This window comes from Equus przewalskii, chromosome 12 (genome assembly GCF_037783145.1).
Source record: "Equus przewalskii isolate Varuska chromosome 12, EquPr2, whole genome shotgun sequence".
NCBI lineage: Eukaryota > Metazoa > Chordata > Mammalia > Perissodactyla > Equidae > Equus > Equus przewalskii.
In genome coordinates, this window is record NC_091842.1 from 28,558,304 (window position 1) to 28,580,496 (window position 22,193).

Below are 22,193 nucleotides of genomic sequence, written 5' to 3' on the forward strand. Positions count from 1 at the left end.
TCACCAGAAATCAAATTTTCTGGCACATTCATCTTTGACTTCTTGCCTCCAGAAATGTGAGAAAAAAAATGAATTTCTGTTGTTGAAGTCACCCATGTTATGATATTTTGCTATGGCAGCCTGAACTGACTAATACAGAACCCAAGCCTGCTTGGTTTGAATCTCATCTTTTTAACCCCAAGACCAGCTGGCTAACATGCACCATACTCCCCACCCAGCAGTGCAGACAAATTTAACAAATGAAAAAAGGACCTTTACAGAAAGGGCCTGAGAGTGGGGCAGCTTCCTCAGTAGGGCTAGAATTCATCCTGAGGTCACACAGCTGGAAGGGTAGTGGAAAGTTGTGTCTACCTGACAGGATGAATCCAAACTCTTCCAGCAGGTGCAAGCTAATGTTTTTGACCCTGCCATCCTTTCTGTCTCGTGGGCTGGACTCCAGCATAGCTCATTCTCATCAAGAGGATGCAATAAAAAACTCTTTGCTGGAAGAGGGACAGCTTTATTTCTGTCTGAAAGACCACACGGAGAACGTCAGTAGCAACTCTCCTTGCAGGAGAAGGGAAGAATAATAGAGTGATGAACTAGTTCCTTACAACCCAAGGACAGACTGATGCGGAAATGCAGTGACAGACCCCAAACTGGATCTTTCTGCAAGTCTTCCCCAAAGAAAAACTCTTTGTCCTTTTAGACACTCCCAGAAAATGGGATTAAAACATGGCAGAAAGCTGCATGGTCTGTGTGACAAACATTATTATTGCTATTATGTAAGAGCCAGGATTCAGGTGTTAAAACCCAAACATAGAGTAATTTTGGTGCCTCTGAGTCTTGGATAATATTCTTCCTGTGTCTCTCCTGTTTTGATAGCTGGATGTATTGGCAAAAGTCTTGCATCACTGGGGGGCTAAATAAATTTTAGGGTTATCCTGTTCTGACAACTCCCCTTTGTAGCCAAAATAAACAGCATTATAAAAGTCAACAGAGGAAACCTCTATTTTATTCTTTTTTCCCTAAAACCCCTGTACAGGAGTCTTATTTTTATGCTTTGGAAGGGTTTTAACTGAAATCCCAATTTAATTACGGAAATCTCAATTTAATTCTGGATCCCAATTTAATTTTGTAGAGGATCAAGCACATTTCTATGCTCTCCATGATGGTGGAGGGAGGGAGATGCAAGAGGTGTCTTTGGTGGTAAAGAAAAATCTCAACCTTTGAGCTGGAGAGCTTTGACAAAATACTGACACTCGGGTCCTAACCCAGCAATTCTGATCTGATTGGTCATTGGCTGTAAGCCAATTTTAGAGTTCAGCATTTTCCCCTTAAGTAGCTTAAAGTATAGAAAATAAATGGTATCTATGCCATATGGACACTCACTGTACTAACTCCAGCTATTTGAGATGAAGGACAAATTACTTGACCTCTCTACATATCCTCAGTTTTCTTGTCTATGAAATTTGGGTACAAGGAGTACCTAACTCATAGGGTTGTGGTGAGGATCGAATGAAATAAAGATGTAAAATGTGCCTGCCAGAAGATAAGCATTTAATAAATGTTGGCCATTATTATTACTGTTATTGTTACTACTGGTTTTCAAAATCTTTGGCAGCAAGTGATAGAAACTAGTTTTGTTTTAAAAAAGGGGGATATTTGCTGACTCATGTAACCAAGGCTGAGAAAAGGCAGGGGTGGATGCGGCCTCAGGACAACAGGGTCCAAGGACTCAACACCATCCACCATCGATTCTCTCTTGCTCTCTTTCATTTCTTCTTCACCTTCTCATGCCAGCTTCAGGCTCTGCATCAGCTTTTCTGCTAGAAGGAGTCATTGCTTCAGGCTGATTTGGCATGCAATCTATGACCAGAAAGGAAAAAGGTACTTTTATCACTAGTTTTAGTAGGAAAAAATTCTGAGGAAACACTCTGATTGTCCAAATTGGTATCATGTGTTTGTTATAGGCCAGTTGTGATCAGAAAGATGGGGCACATTACTAGAAGGGGGGTAGGGTGTGAGATGCTGGGCAGACAAAAATAATAGCCACCACAATGAGTAAAAGTCAATTCTGACAATAATAACTGTAGCCATTCAACAAATATTTATTAAGCATCTGTTATGGGCCAGACATGGTTCTAGATCCAGCTTTATAAGATGAGAAATGAACACTACGTTTAAAAAATATTGAGGTATAGTTTACATACAGTAAAATTTATCCTTTGTAGTGAGATACAATTCACCTACAGTAAAATTCAACCTTTTCAGCTACATTAATATTTCATGTCTTTGGGTGCTATTGTAAATGGTAGTCAGCTTTGAAATCAGAAAGTGTTGATCCTCCGACTTTGTTCTTTTATCAATTTTGATAACGCATACAGACAATCACCACAATCGAGATATAGAACATTTTAAACACACCCCATATTGTCCCGTGGGTCTCTGTGGTCAGCCCCTCCCCTGTCCCATGCTTCTGGAAACCACCCATCTGTCATCTGTCTCTACAGTTTTGCCTTTTCCAGAACGTCATTTAAATGGAATCATACAGCACGTGGCCTTCCTTCACGTAGCATTTGAGATTCATACCGTTGTTGTGTGCATCAGTACTTCCTTCCTTTTGCTGCTGAGTCCTAGTCCACTGGATAGGTTAGCACAGTCTGCTTATCCTTTCACCAGCCCAAGGATATTTAGGTTGTTTCCAAGTATAGGTGACTATGAAAACGTTGCGAGAATGTTTGCATACAGGATTTTGTGTAAACATTTATTTCCATTTCATTTGGTAAATGCCTAGGAGTGGGGCTGCTGAATCATATGATAAGTGTATATTGAACTTTATAAGACACTTCCAAAATGCTTTCCAAAGTGGCTGTACCATTTTGCATTCCCACTTGCAATGTATGAGTGTTCTGCTTGCTTCATATCCTTGCCGACATATGGTTCTGTCAGTTCAAAAAAAGAAAGCCTGTCTAACAGGTGGGTAGTGGTGTCTCATTGTGGTTTCACTTAATGACTAATGATACTGAACTTCTGTTTGGGTGCTAATTTGCCATTCACATATTTTCTTTGGTGAAGTGTCTGTTCAAATCTTTTGCCCACTTTTTACTGAGTTGCTTGTTTCTTATTATTGCGTTTTAAGCATTCTTTACATATCCTGGATATAAGTCCAGATATCAGATCTATATTTTGCATGTATTCTCTCTCAGTTTGTGGCTTGCCTTTACATTCTCTCGTCAGTGTCCATTGAAGGTAAGTGTTAAATTTTGACCAAGTCAAATTTATCAACTTTTTTCATCATGGGTTATGCTTTTGGTATCATATCTAAAATACCTTTGCTTAACCCAAGATTGCAGAGATTTTCTGCCATGTTTTCTTCTAGAAGTTTTAGAATTTTAGATTTTATCTTTAGGTCTATGATCCATTTTGAGCTGATTATTGTAGATGATGTGGCAAATGGATCAAGGTTCATTATTTTACACACGGATGTCCAATAATTATTCCAGCACCATTGAATTGCTTTTGCATCTTTGTGAAAAAATAAGTTGGCCATATTTGTGTGGGTCTATTTCTTGACTCTCTATTCTGTTCTATTGATCTATATGTTTATCTCTTCACCAATACCACACAGTCTTGATTACTGTAGCTTTATAGTAAGTCTTGAAATCAGGTAGCATGAGTTCTCCAACTTTGTCCATCTCTTTAAAAATTATTCTTGCTATTCTAGTTCTTATGCCTTTCTATATAAATTTTAGAATCAGGTTGTTGATTTCTACAAAAATATCCTACTGGGAGTTTTATTGGAATTGCATTGAATTTATACTTGGGAAGAATTGACAGCTTAACAATATTGAGTCTTTCAGTCCATGAACTCAGTATATGTTTCCATTTATTCAGGTTACCCTAGATTTCCTTCATCAGTATTTATAGTTTTCATCATACAGATCTTGCACTTTTTCCCTAAATGTTTCATGGCTTTTGGAGCTATTGTAAAATGCTTGTAAGTTTTGAAATTGGGAAGTAAGTGTAAATCGTCCAAGTTTACTCTTTCTCAAAGTTGTTTTGGCTATTCTAGAGCCTTTGCTTTTTCATGTACATTTTAGTATCAGTTTTCTGAAAAAAGTCTTCTGGGATTTTGATAGGAAAGGTGTTGGGTCTGTAGACCAATTTGGAGAGAACTGGATCTTAATAAGATTGAGTTTTCTGATCCACAAACATGAAATTTCTCTCTATTTATACACTTTAAAACTTTTGTCAGCAATGTTTTGTAGTTTTCAGTGGTACAAGTCTCGCACTTCTTTTGTTAAATTTATTCCTAAGTATTTTATTCTTTTTGAAGCTACTGTGAATGGAACTGTCTTAATTTCAGTTCTGATTGTTCATTGCTAGCATATAGAATACAATTAATTTTTGTATGTTGATCTTCTGTTTCTTCTTGAGTGAACTTTGGTAGCTTGTGCTTTTCAAGGAATTTGTCCAATTTATCTAAGTGGTTGAACTTATTGGCATAAAATTGTTCATAATATTCCCTTTTTATCATCTTAATGTCTGCAGTATCTATGGTGCTGTCACTCCTTCAATTCTTGATATTGATAAGTTACGTCTTTTCTGTTTCTTGGTCAGTATGGCTAAGGGTTTATTAAATTTATTCATCTTTCTAAAGTACCAACTTTGGGTTTTATTGATTTTTCCCTACTGCTTTTCTGTTTTCAGTTTTATTGATCTGCACTTATCTTTAGTATTTCCTTCCTTCTGCTTGCCTTGGGTTTATTTTTATTATTTTCTAGTTTCTTAGGGTGCAAGCTTGGGCCACAATTTGAGACTTCTCTTATTTTCTGACATAAGCATTTAATAGTGTAGATTTTCCTCTAAACACTGTTTTATCTATGCCCCACAAATTTTGATATGTCAACTTTTCTTTTTTATTAAACTTCAAATATTTCTTAATTTCCATTATACTTTACTTCTTGATTCACGGATTATTTAGAACTGTGTTGTTTAATTTCCAATTACTTGGAAATTTTCCAAATATCTTTGTGCTATTGATTTCTAGTTTAATTCCATCATGCTCACAGAACATACTTTGTGTCATTTCAATTCAATAAAGTTTGTTTTATGGCCCAGAATATCTTGTTGAATGGTCCATGTGTACTTGAAGAGAATGTGTATCCTGTTGTTGTTGAACAGAATGTTCTATAAATGTCAATTAGATCAACTTGACTGATAGTCTTGTACACCCTTACTGATTATCTGTCTACTGATCTTTCCATTACTGAGAGAGAACTTGTAAAGTCTCCAAGTGCGCTTGTGGATTTGTCTATTTCTCCTTTCAGTTCCATTGATTTTTGCCTCATGCGTTTTGAAGATCTTCTATTAAGTACATACACATAATTAATATATAGTTCTGAATAGCGTTTTCTTGGTATATATTTTTTATTTCTTCTACTTTTAACCTATCTATGTCTTTATATTTAAAGTGGGTTCCTTGTAGACAGCATGTATTCTATAGAGACTATATGAAGTTGGGTGTTGCTTTTTTTGAATCCAATCTGTCAATCTCTGTCTCTTAATGTATGTGTTTAGACCATTTACATTTAATGTCATTATTGATGTGGATAGATTAAAGTATAAGATCTTACTAGTGGGAGTTATTCTTGGTGTTGTGTTTTCTTTCCAGTACACTCAAATCTTCTGCAAATTCTCAGAATGGTCTCTGCTGAGCTATAGTAAAAAAGGGGAGGGGCTTAATCCATTCCTGGAGAGTGATACTGCCAGTGGGGTCTCCAGTAGAGGCCAGCAGTGCCCAGCTCATTGCACTCTCACCTGGGTCTCGAGCCGCAGAAGCAGCAATATGGCAGAATGACAAGGTGGCAAGTTATTCCACAAAACCCTTGATGAGTATTATCTCATTAATATGGTGGATATAATTATTACACCTTCAGTGTACTGATGAGAAAAATGAAGCTCAGGGAGAACTGACCTTACCAAGATTATGCAGAGGCAGAGCCAAGATGTGAGCCCAAGTTTATTTGAACCCTGAGTTTAAAATCTTAATCACCATGTGAAAAGGTTGTAAATAAATGCTTTGCAGGCATACAGTATTGATCTCAATCCAAATTGTTATCAGTATATAAGTTGAAGGATATAATGAAGTTTTCAACCTTGTGAGAGTCTGTCCCTTCAAGGTAAGACAATAAGAATTTGTTATTATTTTGTTTGCCTTCATTAGAAATCCAGTAATTTGTGGGAGACAAGGAAACACAATAGAGTTGAAGACTATCAACTTGTACCGATGAATTGACCAAGGGACACACCTGCTAATTTGCCCATTTCTTGGGTTTGTAGAGAAGCAGGGTACAGATGAGTGCTTCAGTGGAGAAAAGCTCTCTAAATGAAGATAGCTAGTGGTGAAGCAGAATGATTCTGACATCTGCTAACTGGATAAGTACACCGGCTCCACCAGCTCATTGCTGTGTTCTCGTTCTGCCCTGTGGAATTCCCTTTTAGCCAATCCTTGATCAAATAATGAACCCATTGCAGAAATAAATTATGGGGAAGCACGTCCATTGCTACCTCTCTAACTCAGAAAAATCAGGCTTTTTTCTTCTGTTCTCTGCTGTTTCCTGTCACGCATAATATAGCAAATTAATTAGTGAATCTGGCGGCATTTTGCTCATACAATTTCGCTCTCTTGCTTGAGGTGAATTATGTTCATGCTTCAGTCACTTGAATATTACTCTTCCATGTTTGACGGAATTATGTTATCAGGTGATGATTATATTGCACACTATCTGATTCTAATTAAACCAGAAAATAGCGACATTGTAAAAGAGGAGACTGTTTCACAGCCTACAGTCCCCACCCTCTTGCTGCTACATCCTCTTGTGAAAGCATTCCGAGCTGTGCTTGGGCTGTTTTCTGACGCTTACATCGTCTTACTCTTCTCCAGACATAATGCCTTCTTGGGCCTGCTTCATCTAATATGTAATTTGTGTAAATTGAGTCTTGCAAAGGCATAATGTTTACACTTGCCTTTTTTATCAGAAGCAGGATGCTCAGTAACTACTGTGATTATTTCAGATGGTATCAAAGAAGAAAATGTGTTGTTTTGTGGAAACCACTCACATAACTTGAAAAAAAAATTCCCTTGTCCAAGAGAAGAGAAACTAAAATTTTAGAGGCGAAGGGAGAACGGGGTTGTAGAGATGAAGGAGGGAAGCGATGTAATGTAGGGGCTAAGATACAGGCTTCGGGGGCCTCAAGAGCTGGATTTGAATTCTGGCTCTGCCTTCAACTGATTTTTCTTCTCTCTTCTCACCACAGTAATAAGTGCTCAGTGAAACTGAGGTCCAGAGAGGTTAATTAACTTGCCAAAGGTCTAATGATGGAGAAGTAAGAAAGCCAGAGCTGGGACCGCCACTCCAGTTCCCTTCTTCCACACCGTATTAAATGCTGCACCCTCATTCTGCCAGGGTACAGAGCGAAGGAGGGTCCCCGGAGACTCCAATTAGAGTAGGTCACTGGATATCAGACCCTTCTTTCTCATGAGGACTAAGATGTCCTTTTGAGTTAGCCTGTATTCACCCTCCATGAACCTTGGGGACATTAATGGCCGGGAGAGTTTTCTAAAGCCTTAGACAACTCCAAGGTGAAACAGGCACCATGCTGGACATGAAAAGCTCTTTAACGGATGGTTGAAAAAAAAAATAGAGCACAGGACTTTCAACCTAGAAAGCCCCAGTGCAAGGTAGAGTCCAGCGTGGTCTGCAGCCTTTGGTCTTTTGTCCTGTTCAACAGGTGGTAAAGCTGGGAGAACTCATTGCTGAATGGGACTCACTCCTGTTGGGATAATACTCCTCAGGCCACAGGTCTGCTCATTTTCCAGAGTGGTTTTCGTTGGGAGAAACAGACTCAGACTTTGCAGTAACAAATTGTGTAATTCAGGTTGAGCTCGGCTGGCTTTTCCCACTGGTTTTTATCTTCCTCAATGGAGGCCACTTGGCCTCAACTGCCTTGTTAGACATTATTCCTGGCCCATACGCACAACTGAAAGCCTGGCTTTGCCTGGTGGGGAAGACTGACTTCACAGTAACTTCTGGGCTGCTGGAAGAAAAGAGCTGTTTCTTCCAGCTGCTTGGAGGACCCAGAAAGCGGAAGAGAAACTGTGTTTTTCTTTCCAGAATTTCTGCTGTGGGAAGAGGCAAGGCCAAGCAAGACATATTTACTGAACGCCTGTTCCAGTCCAGGTCATATTCTGGGTGCCGGGGAGAGATCAGTGAACAAAATGGGCAAACGTCTCTGCCTTGGGGGAATCAGGAACAGGCATTTAATATGGTGTGCCAGAAAGAGCGTTGGAATCGGGGTCCCAGTCCTGATTTTTTAACTACTTTATGTTGTAGTGGGGAGAAAGACATTAAGCCAAATAAAAAAGGAAGGTATATAGTACATTGGAAGGTGGTCAATGGAGAAAATTAAGCAAGGGAGGCACATAAGGAAAGCAGAGAGGGGATGGAGGAGGTTATGATTTTGTTTAATTTTAACATTTTTTATTGAAGTAAAATTGACAAGTGAAATTGTAAAATATTTAAAGTGTACAATGTGAAGATTTGATATACACGCACGTTGTGAAAGGATTCTCCCCATCGAGCTATTTAACACCACCCACCACCTCACATATTTACCTTTTTTTTTTGATGAGAACATTTTTGTACTCTCTTAGCAAATTTCAGATACACGACACAGTGTTATCAACTATAGTCACTGTAGTATACATTGGCTCCTCAGACCGTATTCCTCTTATAACTGAAAGTTTGTACCCTGTTACCAGCCTCTCTTTATTTCTCCTACCCCCTAGACCCTGGCAACCACTTTTCTACTCTCTGTTTCTATGAATCTGACCTTTTTTGACCTTTATATCATATATAAATGATACCAGGCAGTATCTGTCTTTCTCTGTCTGGCTTATTTCACTTAACACAATGCCCTCCAGGTTTGTCCACCTTGTTGCAAAGGGTAGGACTGCCTTCTTTTTTTAAGGCTGAGTAATATTCCATTGTGTGTGTATACCATGTTTTCTTTATCCATTTATCCACTGACAGATGCTTAGATTGTTTCTATACTTTGGCTATTGTGAATACGCAGCTAACACGGGAGTACAGCTATCTCTTCAAAATAATGGTTTTGCTTCCTTTGAATATACACCCAGAAGTGGGATTGCTGGATCATATGGTAGTTCTGTTTTAATTTCTTGAGGAACCGAGGAACTTTCAATTTTAAACAGGGGGTCAGGGAAGGTCTCTTGGAGAAGGGGACTTTTGAGCAAAGACTTGAAGAGGTGAGAGAGTGATCCATCTGTGGAAGGAAGATTCCAGCAAGCAAAACCAGCAAGTGCAAAGTTCTTGAGGTGGATGTGTGCCTGGTGTGTTTGAGGAAGAGCGATGAGGCCAGTGAGGCTGGACCAGAGTGAACAAGAGGGAGAGGGGTGGGAAATGAGATCATCTTAAATGATGATAGTTTTGTTAACTGATGACTGCTAGAAAGAAGGAGGGAAGTGGTTACAGGTATTCAACTAGCAAGGACCTACTGGGTATATGACACCAGACAAGGTGTTCTGCTGGATGCAACGACATGGGTGGTGACTCTTCTTTCGAGGACAAATTTGTCTAGTTCAAGATTTACTATTAAATCACATGGAAATTTAAAGAACAGTGAAACCCAGATGTGATACATAGGGATTTCTGAAGGGAGAGAGAAAATTCTAGAACATTGGGTGGGAAAAAAACCTCTAGAGACAGACTACCTGGATATGAATCACAGCTTCATTCACTTAGTGGGGTGATCTCCGGCCAGCCACTTCCTTCTCTGAGGCTCAGCTTTTACATCTACAAAAATTGAGTCCATAATGGAACCTACATCGCAGGGTCGTATGAGGACTTAAGACAGCACATGTAACATGGTTGGCAAGTGCTACCCATGCACAAAGTAAGCCCTCAGTAAATGTTACCTGACGTCATCATTATTATTAACTGGAGTGCTCAGAAAAGGCTGTAACTGTGGAGTTAGTGAGGTACTAGCGAGAGGGAGGTTCTCAGTGTAAGAGGGAAAATGTGATTAAACATATCAGTATGCAGATGACCAAAGGCAGTGAGGATAATGGTCATATTTGACTGACTAGAGTCGTGGCAATAAAAATGACAACTTACAGAGCATTTGCACATGGGATCTCATTGAGAGCTCACTGCAGTCCTATAAGGTGGGTACTGGTCTTGCTCTCATTTCGCCACTGAGGAAGTGAAAGCTTAAAGAAGTGAGGTGATTTGCTAAAGGTCACGAAGCTGGTAAAAGGCAGACCTGGGGCCCAACAGAAGGGAATTTCCACTAGACTGCCTATTGCCTAATTAACTTCTCTTAGATGGTGTTTGTAGGATTTGGATGAGGCTGAGACAGTTTTTTGTCCATAGGCATGTCATAAGAAAGAGAGGTCCACTGGGTAAGAAATAAAGGGGTGATGGTTGTGCCTTTTTGAACAACGTAGTGCATTATGATCACTTATGCTCTTAGATTCTCCTAGAAACAGAGACTGGGTTCTTTCCTGCCTTGAGAAGGAAGATTTGACCACTGGGGTATGGCCGTCCCCTAAAGTATCTAAACAAGACACCTATTTCCATTTTCTTTCTCCTCAAACCTAGGCGACAGCAAGGCAGATTCACGGTGGTACTTCCCACATCAGGATAATGGATTTTTCCTGATAAAGCTACCTTTCTGACTTAAGGACACGGAAAAAAAAATTATTTTTTAATTATTTTATTTTTTTATTTTTATTTTTTTAAACTTTTTATTAAGATTATGATAGTTTACAACCTTGTGAAATTTCAGTTGTACATTATTGTTAGTCATGTTTTAGGTGCACCCCTTCACCCTTTGTGCCCTCCCCCTACCCCCTCTTTTCCCCTGGTAACCACCAATCAGTTCTCTTTGCCTATATGTTTAAATTCCTCATATGAGTGGAGTCATACAGAGTTCGTCTTTCTCTATCTGGCTTATTTCACTTAACATAATACCTTCAAGGTCGATCCATGTTGTTGTGAATGGGACGATTTTATCCTTTTTATGGCTGAGTAGTATTCCATTGTATATATATATATATAACCATATCTTCTTTATCCAATCATCAGTTGATGGGCACTTAGGTTGCCTCCACGTCTTGGCTATTGTAAATAATGCTGCGATGAACACAGGGGTGCATGGGACTTTTGGAATTGCTGATTTCAAGTTCTTTGGATAGATACCCAGTAGTGGGATGGCTGGGTCATAAGGTATTTCTATTTTTAATTTTTTGAGAACTCTTCATACTGTTTTCCATAGTGGCTACACCAGTTTGCATTCCCACCAACAGTGTATTAGGGTTCTTTTTTCTCCACAACCTCTCCAACATTTGTCATGTCACTTTTTGTTTTGGTTATTTTTGCCATTCTAACAGGTGTAAGGTGATATCTTAGTGTAGTTTTGATTTGCATTTCCCTGATGATTAGTGATGATGAGCATCTTTTCATGTGTCTATTGGCCATCCGTATATCTTCTTTGGAGAAATGTCTGTTCATGTCCCCTGCCCATTTTTTGATCGAGTTGTTTGATTTTTTGTTGTTGAGTTGTGTGAGTTCTTCATATATTATGGAGATTAACCCTTTGTTGGATAAATAACTTGTAAATATTTTTTCCCAACTAGTGGGTTGTTTTTTTGTTTCAATCCTGTTTTCCTTTGCCTTGAAGAAGCTCTTTAGTCTGATGAAGTCCCATTTGTTTATTCTTTCTATTGTTTCCCTCATCTGAGGAGTTACGGTGTCCGAAAAGATTCCATGGACAGCTAATCTTCGACAAAGGAGTTGAGGGCCTACAATGGAGAAGAGAAAGTCTCTTCAACAAACGGTGCTGGGAAAACTGGACAGCCACATGTAAAAGAATGAAAATTGACCATTCTTTTTCACCATTCACAAAAATAAACTCAAAATGGATCAAAGACCTAAAGATTAGACCTGAAGCAATGTCTTCTAGAAGAGAATATAGGCAGTACACTCTTTGACATCAGTTTCAAAAAAAAAAAATTTTTTTTTAACTGCAGCCCTTTTTTTGGGCACCTGAACTAACATCTGTTGCCAATCTTTTTTTCTTTCTTCCTGTTTTTCTTCCCAAAGCACCGCCCCCCACCCCCAGCCCATGCATAGTTGTATATATTCTAGTTGTAGGTCCCTCTGGTTGTGCTGTGTGGGACACCACCTCAACATGGCTTGATGAGCAGTACCATGTCTGCACCCAGGATCGAACCACTGAAACTCTGGGCCTCCGAAGTGGAGCATGGGCACTTAACCACTCAGCCACGGGCTGACCCCCAGGACAGGAAAATTTTTATTCAGCGGGCAGCTGTACTGAGCCCAAGAACATCCTCAAAGGGAGGTAAAGCTGCTTGCGTACTCGAAGTGAGTGAGTGGGCTGAGCAATATGGCTCAGGGAACAGATGTTGAAAGTCAGGTTGTGACCTTCCAGAGCCCAGGGGTTAGAGCGACTTCACATTAACTTTAAGGTGGATTATGCTGTCTTATATTCTGTTTTTAACTAATACTTTTCATATATGGAGACTCTCCCATGAATTCTTTTTTCCTATGATATTTTGAATTCCTGCCTCTTCAATGATTGAGTTCAGCGAGCACTTGCTGGCTGATGAGCGCTGTCCTTAGTACTGAAGATGGAAACCAAGATAAGGTTTCGGGACTCCAGAAGCTTATACTTTAGAGAACAGTACAGAACCGGGTGCATTTTTAGGTTGTTGTTATATACTTCAATTATTTTTTTCTTTTTTATTTCCTTTTAAAGTTTTTTTCTTTTTAAATATTTTTCTTCAATTATTTTTTTAAGTGAAAAAGGCACATCAAGAATTTTAAACAAGACACATTCAATTTTGTCATTACACTGTTGTTCAAAACAATGTGCTCAATCAGTGGATCAGAGCTTCCTTCAATGGTTCTGGGATAATGAAGAAAGTTGCTGAATATGTTACGTAAAACTTTAGGCATTAGGAATCTTGGACTCTTCCTGAATGTGGGATGTTTGAAATTCAGGATCAGGAGCTCCTGCACCATAGTCCAGGGAAAATATTGAGAAAGACAAAGGGAATGTACCAGTGTCTGGCTGCGTGATCTTGGGTAGCTCTCTGTGCCTCAGTTTCTTCATTTAGAAAATGATGGCGCTGGTCTGGATATTTATAACAAAGTCTCTTTCAGCTCTAAGATTCTGTGACTTTGGTCTAGAATCGAAATTACCGTGACAAGGGATTTTGATAGATATTGCCTAATTGCCAACCAAGGAAATCTTTTCTACAAATATACCCATCCTATTTTGATATTTCATTTTAGTTAAGTGAAAAATGATATGTCTTGTTTTTAAATTTTATTTCTTTAATTAATTAGGCAGGTTGGGAAGCTTTTCATATATATTAAATTTGAATAGTTATTCTTTTTCTTAAAAAAATTCTGTGATTTTGTGATCCCAGATGAGACACTGTAGAGGTACCTTGGTGTTAAGTTATTGACTGATTTATTGGAGGTCTTATTACTATTTTTTTCAGTGAGATAAATTTCACTATTGAAAAGGAAGAAAGTTGCATGGAGAGAAAAAACCTTAACTTTTCAGAAATGGCTTTAACTTATCAGAAGGGAATAAAAATATAACTCTTATACCAAACTATGGAAATAAATGGAAAATAAAACAATCTAGATGTAAAACAAAGCTGAAGCTACTTGTTATTTCTATACTAGGATGACTAATATGATCAAAAATCTGAATTGAAATTCACCAATGTCATTTACTGTAGTTATTTTCCTTGCAAAATTTTAATGCCAACTATTTTTTATGCTCTAGAGAGTAAGTATGTTTTCTTTATACATGTATTTGTAAATGAAAGTATCTTTTTGGGGGATAAGTTGTCCCTTTACTGAAAAAGTGGCTCCATTTATTATTACATAATAGGGATGTTTAAATACCACTGTTGACATCTGTTGATTGAAAATGCTTTTCTCTATTGCTGCTCGGTTAGTACACTTTGGGTTATCAAACTTATAATGCTACTTAAACATTTTTCAAAATTCACAAAATTCTTATTACAGCATTTATATCGTTGGTAACAACAATTTTCTCTTTACTCTTGGTTGAAAAGACTAAAAGTTTAGCTCCAAAGAGTGATTTTGGTTTTCTGGGCTCCTGGGAATCCTGAGTTTGGATCCAAATCTTGCCATTTACTGCTTCTGTGACCTTCAGCAAACTAATTCATATGAGCCTCAATTTCATCCTCTGTAAATTGGAAATAATAATAAAATCTATCTCAGACGTTGTTGACAGAATTAGGTGAAATAATGCATGTAAAGTACTTAGATTATTACCTGGAAACTTATTGATAATTATCAATTGAAATTATTTTTTCAATCCACTCCTGCTCTAGAAAGTTATTTCACAATACTAATAATGATCATGATGATAATTAAAATAATGTCTTATTGTTATGAATCAGTGGCATTAGTCTAATGATACTCAAACTTCAGCTTGCATCAAAATTACTTGGAGAGCTTGTTCAAATAGAAATTTCTGGGCCCCGTCCCAGAGTTTCTGATTCCGTAGGTGTCGGGGGGAAGGCCCGAGGATTTGCCTTTCTGACATTCCTGGGTGATGCTGATCCTGGTAGTCCAAGGACCACACTTGGAGAACCACTGTTCTAAGCATCTTACCAGCATCATCTTATTTGGTCCTTACCACAACATTCTGGGAGGCAGGCTGTCTCATGTCTTTAACAAGTGAGGCCATAGGCAAGTTTAATAGCTTGCCCAAGGTCACACAGCTCTGAAATGGTAGAGTTAGGAGATAAAGGCTTGTTCTTAACCTCTCTCTACCTAAGATCACTAATGTGGAGCTCTAAACCACTGATGTCCTTTCTCCACCTTCTTCTTGTCCTCTCTCCCCCACCTTTCCCAACTCAAAGCCATTGTCAAGAATTATAATCACCCCCTTGCACACAATCTCAACTCCTCAGTCCCTTTCTTTTTATTTTTAAATTATTTTATTGAGGTCGTATTTGTTTATAAATGTGTAATTTCAGGTGTATATTATTATATAACAGTTTCTGTATAGGCTGCATCTTGCTTACCTCCAATAGCCTAGTTTTAATCCATCACGATATCTAAGTGCCCCTTTACCCCTTTTGCCCTCCCTCCCATCCTTTCCCTTCTGGTAACCACTAATCTGTTCTCCTTATCCATGTGTTTATCTTCCACATATGAGTGAAATCATATGGTGTTTGTCTTTCTCTGTTTGGCTTATTTCAATTAACCTAATGCCCTCAAGGTCCATCCATGTTGTTGCAAATGGGACGATTTTTTTTTTTTTTATGGCTGAGTAGTATTCTGTTGTATATATATACCACATCTTCTTTATCCATTCATCAGTTGATGGGGAGTTGGGTTGCTTCCACATCTTGGCTATTGTGAATAATGCTGCAGTGAACATAGGGGTGCATAAATCTCTTCCTATTGTTGATTTCATGTTCTTTGGATAAATACCCAGTAGCGGGATAGCTGGATCATATGGGATTTCTATTTTTAATTTTTTGAGAAATCTCCATACTGTTTTCCACAGTGGCTGCATGAGTTTGCATTCCCACCAGCAGTATATGAGGGTTCCCATTTCTCCACATCCTCTCCAATATTTGTTATTTTTTGTCTTGTTAATTATAGCCATTCTGATGGGTATAAGGTGATATCTCATTGTAGTTTTGATTTGCATTTCTCTAAAAATGAGTGATGTTGACCATCTATTCATGTGCCTGTTGGCCATCTGTATATGTTCTTTGGAAAAATGTCATAGCTTCTGCCCATTTTTTGATCAGGTTGTTTGTTTTTTTGTTGTTGAGTTGTATGAGTTCTTTATATATTTTGGAAATTAACCCCTTGTCAGATATATGATTTCCAAACATTTCCCCCAGTTGGTGGGTTGTCTTTTCATTTTGTTCATGGTTTGTAGAAGCATTTTAGCCTGATGTAGCCCCATTTGTTTATTTTTTCTTTTGTTTCCCTTGCCTGAGTAGACACAGTATTTGAAAAGATACTGCTAAGACCAATGTCAAAGAGTGTACTGCCTATGTTTTCTTCTAGGAGTTTTATGGTTTCAGGTTTTACATTCAAATCCTTAATCTATTTTGAGTTAATTTTTTGTATATGGTATAAGATAATGGTCTATTTTCATTCTTTTGCGTGTGGCTATAGAGTTTTCCCAGCACCATTTATTGAAGAGACTTTCCTTTCTCCATTGTATGTTCTTGGCTCCTTTGTTGAAGATTAGCTGTGCCTGGACGTGTGGTTTTATTTCTGGGCTCTCAGTTCTGTTCCATTGATCTGTGTGCCTGCTTTTGTGCCACTACCCCGCTGTCTTGATTACTATAGCTTTGTAGTATATTTTGTATGTTTTGAAGTCAGGGATTGTGATGCCTCCAGCTTTGTTCTTTTTTCTCAGGATTGCTTTGGCTGTTTTGGCTCTTTTGTTGTTCCATATGAATTTTAAGATTCTTTGCTCTATTTCCATGGAGAATGTCTTTGGGATTCTGATTGGGATTGCATTGAATCTGTAGATGGCTTTAGGTAACATGAACATTTTAACTATGTTTATTCTTCCAATCCGTGAGCATGGCATATCATTCTATTTCTTTATATCGTCTTCAATTTCTTTCAATAATGTTTTACAGTTTTCAGTGTATAGGTCTTTCACTTCCTTGGTTAAATTGATTCCTAGATACTTTATTCTTTTTGTTGCGATTGTGAGTGGGATTGTATTCTTGACTTCTCTTTCCACTAGTTCATTATTAGTGTATAGAAATGCAACTGATTTGGGAAGTTGATTTTGTACCCTGCAACTTTGCTCTAGTTTTTTATTGTTTCTAATAGTTTTCTGGTGGGTTCTTCAGGGTTTTTAATATGTAGAATCATGCCATCTGCAAACAGCGAGAGTTTTACTTCTTCCTTCCCAATTTGGATACTTTTTCTTGCCTAATTGCTCTCCTCAGTCCCGTTTTTGCATTGCGTGGTTGACAAAGTCATAACCCTGGTGAAATTCAACTTTCTACCTACTCTAGACCTGCCCGTGAGAAACTGAACATGGCTGGAGTAATACACAAAACTGCATCGACCTTGCCAGGAACCTTAACTAGGTCCATAACACTGCCGGGCAACCACATTGTGCTTTCTTAGTCCATCGCTCTCCCATTTTCTATTTTTAAAAATTTTATTTTATTGTGGTAAGAACATTTAACATGAGATCTACCCTCTTACCAAAATTTTAAGTGAACAATATAGTATTATTAACTATAGGCATAATATTGTACAGCAGATTTCTAGAACTTATTTATCCTGCATAATTGAGACTTTATGCCTATTAATTAGCAACTCCCCATTTCCCCCTCCCCCCAGTCCCTGGTAACCACCATTCTACCTTCTGACTTCATGAGTTTGACTATTTTAGATACCTCATATAAGTGGAATCATGCAGGATTTGTCCTTCTGTGATTGGCTTATTTCACTCAGCATAATGTCCTCAAAGTTCATCTATGTTATTGCATATTGAAGGACTTCATTCTTTTTTTAAAGGCTGAATAATATTCTACTGTATGCATACACCATATTTTCTTTATCCATTCATCCAAAGATGGACCTGCAGGTTGTTTCCACATCTTGGCTATTGTGAATAGCATTGCAAGGAACATTGGAAGGCCAGTATCTTTTGAAATCTTGATTTCAATTCTTTTGGATAAATACTCAGCAGTGGGATTTCTGGGCTGTGTGGTAGTTTTACTTTTCAGTTTTTGAGGAATCTCCATACCGTTTTCCATAGCATTTCCCACTTTCTTTTTTTTTTTTTTTTTTGAGGAAGATTAGCCCTGAGCTAACATCTGCTGCCAATCCCCCTGTTTTTGCTGAGGAAGACTGGCCCTGAGCTAACATCCGTGCCCATCTTCCTCTAGTTTATATGTGGGATGCCTGCCACAGCATGGCTTGCCAAGTGGTGCCATGTCCACACCCGGGATCCGAACCGATGAACCCTGGGCCACTGGAGCGGAACATGTGAACTTAACCGCTGCGCCACAGGGCCGGCCCCTCCCACTTTCTTAAACAACTATTTTATACCCCTTCTTTCTTCTCAAACACTATCTCCTCTCCATTCTCACTCTTAACTGATGCCCATTCTTCTAACCTCATTAGGAAAAATGAAGCAATCAGAAGTGAGCTCACACTGACTGCCACAATCTCATCTCCCCGTGTTCCTGCATCTGTGCTCATGCACTCTGACTTCCCACATATGCCCATAGATGAACTCTTTGTGCTCCCATCTACACACATTCCCTCCACTAATGCACTACATCCCATCTCCCTTTGACTATTTAAGTACATCACTCTGTTAATTCTTCCCTCTCCTCCTACATCATTATTTTCCCTCCTTTCTGGATAATTCTTACCATTATGTAAACATACTATTATTTCTTCCATCATAAAAAACACCCTTTTGAGCTAAGCACGTTAGAGAAATGACTGATTCTAGCGGCTGGGCAGGAAGTATACAAGATGAGCCGGGAGCATCTTGTGCCAGAATGTAGTAAAGTGCTAAAAAAGAGAAATAGAAAGAAAGAAACTACCTCACAATGATGGGAATATGTCAAAGGGATACAGGAGCCAACTGAAAGAGCTCCCAGTGGCCAAATCTGGAAGAATTTGAGCAAGGAAATAAAGTAGTATTGGGTTATAACTCAAATTATGAGATGAATATCCACGAGTCCATAATGATATAAATTAATAACTGAATAAGTAAATAAATGAAGGAGAAGAGACAAATCTCCCATGAAGAATTCCAAATAATTTATGTAAATACTCTGCCCTTAAGGAGATGGAGAATAACTCCCATTCCTTAAACGTAGGCTGCACAAAGTGATTTTCTTCCAAGGAGCACAGTATGGAAAGGGAGGAAAAAAGTAACTTCATAATAGAGAAATGTGATAAACACATTGATAGTACGTATCTCGATATGATGTGATGAGAATGACACTTTACCTCTTTGGTCTTCCTTCCAAAAGCATCCTACCTCAGTCTAATCATGAGAAAAGCAGCAGACGAATCCAAGTTGAGAGACATTCTGCAAAATACCCAACCAATAATCCTCAAAACTGTCAAGGTCATAAAAAAACAAGGGAAGTCTGAGAAACTGTCACAGTTGAGAGGATCCTAAGGGACATGACCACTAAATGTAATGCAGTATCTTAGATGGGATTCTGGAATAAAAAAGGGACATTAGGGAAAAATTGAGGAAATCTGAATAAACTATAGACTTTAGTTAATGGTAATGTATCAATATTGGTTCATGAATTGTGACAACTATATCATACTGATGTGAAATATTAATAATAGGGAAACCAGGTGTGGGGTATCTGGAAACTCAGTACTATCTTCACAATAATTCTTAATCTAAAGCTGTTCTAAAATTTTTAAAAAAACACACAAATTTGCTTTTTTCTTGACCCCACTTTCTCTACCAGCTACCACTTTCTTTCTTTTCTTCTCTTTGCATCAAAACTCAAGACCTTTATATATTCCCTATTTTCAGTTCTTCTTCTTTCATTTAAAAAAATCTTACTCTAATCAGGCTTTAGTCTCCAGCACTCCACTGAAAACGCCTTTGTGAAATCACCAATGACCTCCATATTGACCTTCGTGTTGCTAGAGCCAACGGTCACTTGACCCATCAGCCATACTTGACATCGTTGATGTCACCCTTCTCTCTTGACTTCTAGGTTACTATGCTCCCCTGGTTTCCTCTTACTTTATTCACTTCTCTGTCTCAGTATCCTTGGCTGGTTCCAAAGCCCTTCACTGGGGGAAAGCCACCTCTGTTCTTAGTCCTCTTCCATTCTTTATATTGTCTACCGGATGATGTCATCTAGTCTCATGGCTTTGGGTGTCATCTTTAGGCTGACAACTCTAACTTATTTCTCTAGTTGGACCTCTCTCCCTAATTCCAGAATTATATATCTAAACTTTACTTGGAAATCCAATAGACACTTCAAACTCAACATGTTCAAAACCAAACTTCTGACCTCTCTCCTAGCTCAAACCTACTCTAGCCTTCCCCATCTTTCCAAATGATCAAAAATCTCTCTTTCCTTTACCTCCCATGCCCAATCATGAAGGAAATCCTGTTGAGCTCTTCCTTCAAAACGTACGTAAAGTTGCACCATTTCTCCACCTCCATTGACCTCAGCCATATCATCTTTCACTTGGATTACAGCAATAAACTCCTAGCTGATTTTCTTGCTTCTACCCTCTCCCCAGTCTGTTCCTAACACAGCCAGTGACTGTTCAAATGTGAGATCATGTCATTCCTTTGCTCCACAACTGTAAGAGCCAAAGTCCTTAAAATGGCCCACAAGGCCCTCCGTGATCTGTCCCCACCACCTCCCTGGCTTCATCTCCTATTACTCTCCCTTCACTCACTCTGCTGCAGGCAATGTCAAGCCCTCTCCCATCTCAGGATCTTTGCATCAGTGGTTCCCTCCGACTGGAAGACTTCCTGTTTTCCTCTTCACTTACTCACCTCCTTCAATTCCTTCCTCTTTCCACATCATGACCTGCCTCCACTCCACATTCTTAGCATTCTTGATCCCCCTCACCCTGTTCTACCTTTTCTTTCTTCCATGGCATGCGTCACCTAACAAGCCATAAATTTACTTATTGTATGTGTTGGTTGTCTCCACTCCAAAAATGTGAACTCTGTGAAAGAAGAAACATTTTTCTCTTTTCTTCATTGACGTACCCAAGGTGACTTGAGCAGTGCCTGGCAAATTGTAGGTGCTCATTAAATGATTGGAAAGTAATGAATTTATTCATTGACTTTCCAAGATGCGGATGAAAGACGTTCTTTTAGAGCAAGGAGGTGATTCAAGAAGGGTCCTTAACTTCTCCATGCAGAACAAGGTACCCCCTTACAGGCCAGTAGATCAGCCTATTGAGTGACTTCTAGAAAAGAGCTCATAATTTTTGGTATTTTCTACTTTTTTCTTTTTTTCAATCATATAGTGTGATTTAAAGAGAATTTAAAAACTTCTTGTTCTTTTTCTCTTTCTCAACCTTGTCCATAGGTCGTGCTTGATATTCTAGTCACTTTGTTCCTCAGGTTATGGTGATGAAAGTCTTTGCTTAAATGTAAGCATTGTCCTGCCATACAATGACGTACGGTACCCATGAAAAAAGGAGGCTGTGGATGGATGTTTGAGCCACAAAATATTATCAAGCAGGCTACAATACTATCTATCATACTTTTTTGGGGATAATTCCTCTTCCTGTACCCTTCCAAATAATAATAGGGTCATGAGAGATATACATTCAAGTGCTATAAGTGATTATTTCTGCCTTGATACGGCTATAGGTATGTTGTCTTTCCTTCTCTTTGATTTGTAGCAATGTGAACATGCATCGCTATGGAAATTTAAAGTTATGTACAACTCTAAAAAATAGCTCCATGCTAGCAGCTATTAACACCTCAGCATCAATTATTTTATTATATTCTTCAACCATCCACCTAACAAATGGGACACAGAATGAGTAAGTGTTGATGGGGAGGAGGGAAGGCATTGTCTACGAGTCAGGAGAGTAGGCGGGAGAAGGAAGAGAAGAAAGGTTGGGAAGCAGTACGCACCACAGTGAAGGAGGGCAGTCTGGTGAGATGGATGGATACTTATCCATGGTAACTCTCAGCTGCTTTCCAGCTCATTTGAGGGCCATCCTGAGTTGGACTAGTGTAATTCTTTTGTGTTCCTTTGTATCAGCAAATAAACGACACCGTTTCACTTCCCTACTCGTCCCTATGACCTCTTTCCATGCCAGGTTGAATAAACTTAAACCTCCTTGCTCTAGCCTGCAAGACCTCCATGATGCAGCCCCTCCTTACCTTTCCAAGTTCAACCTCATCTCTTGCTGATGCTGTCCTTGCTCATCATGCTCCAGCCACTCCTTACACACATCCTGCTCATTCCTCCTTCAAAGTCTTTTTCTTATGGTTTCCTCTACTTAAAATATTCTTCTCCTCATTCTTCACATACTTGCCTCCTTGTCATCATTCATATTAGCTCCTCAGAAAAACCT

The 22,193-nt window shown here is 38.7% G+C and overlaps 1 long non-coding RNA gene across 2 annotated transcripts in view; it reads right to left on the reverse strand.

The window, feature by feature from the left end:
• Window positions 1-968: 968 nt before the first annotated feature.
• The window catches only part of LOC139074746 (uncharacterized), a 39,002-nt gene continuing 17,777 nt past the window's right edge, over window positions 969-22,193 (reverse strand). Inside the window, exon 3 of one of the 2 annotated variants that reach the window (XR_011524464.1) lies at window positions 969-1,848. This is a non-coding gene — a long non-coding RNA (uncharacterized lncRNA). The remainder of the gene's footprint in view (window positions 1,849-22,193) is intronic. The other variant, XR_011524466.1, reaches the window with a different exon arrangement.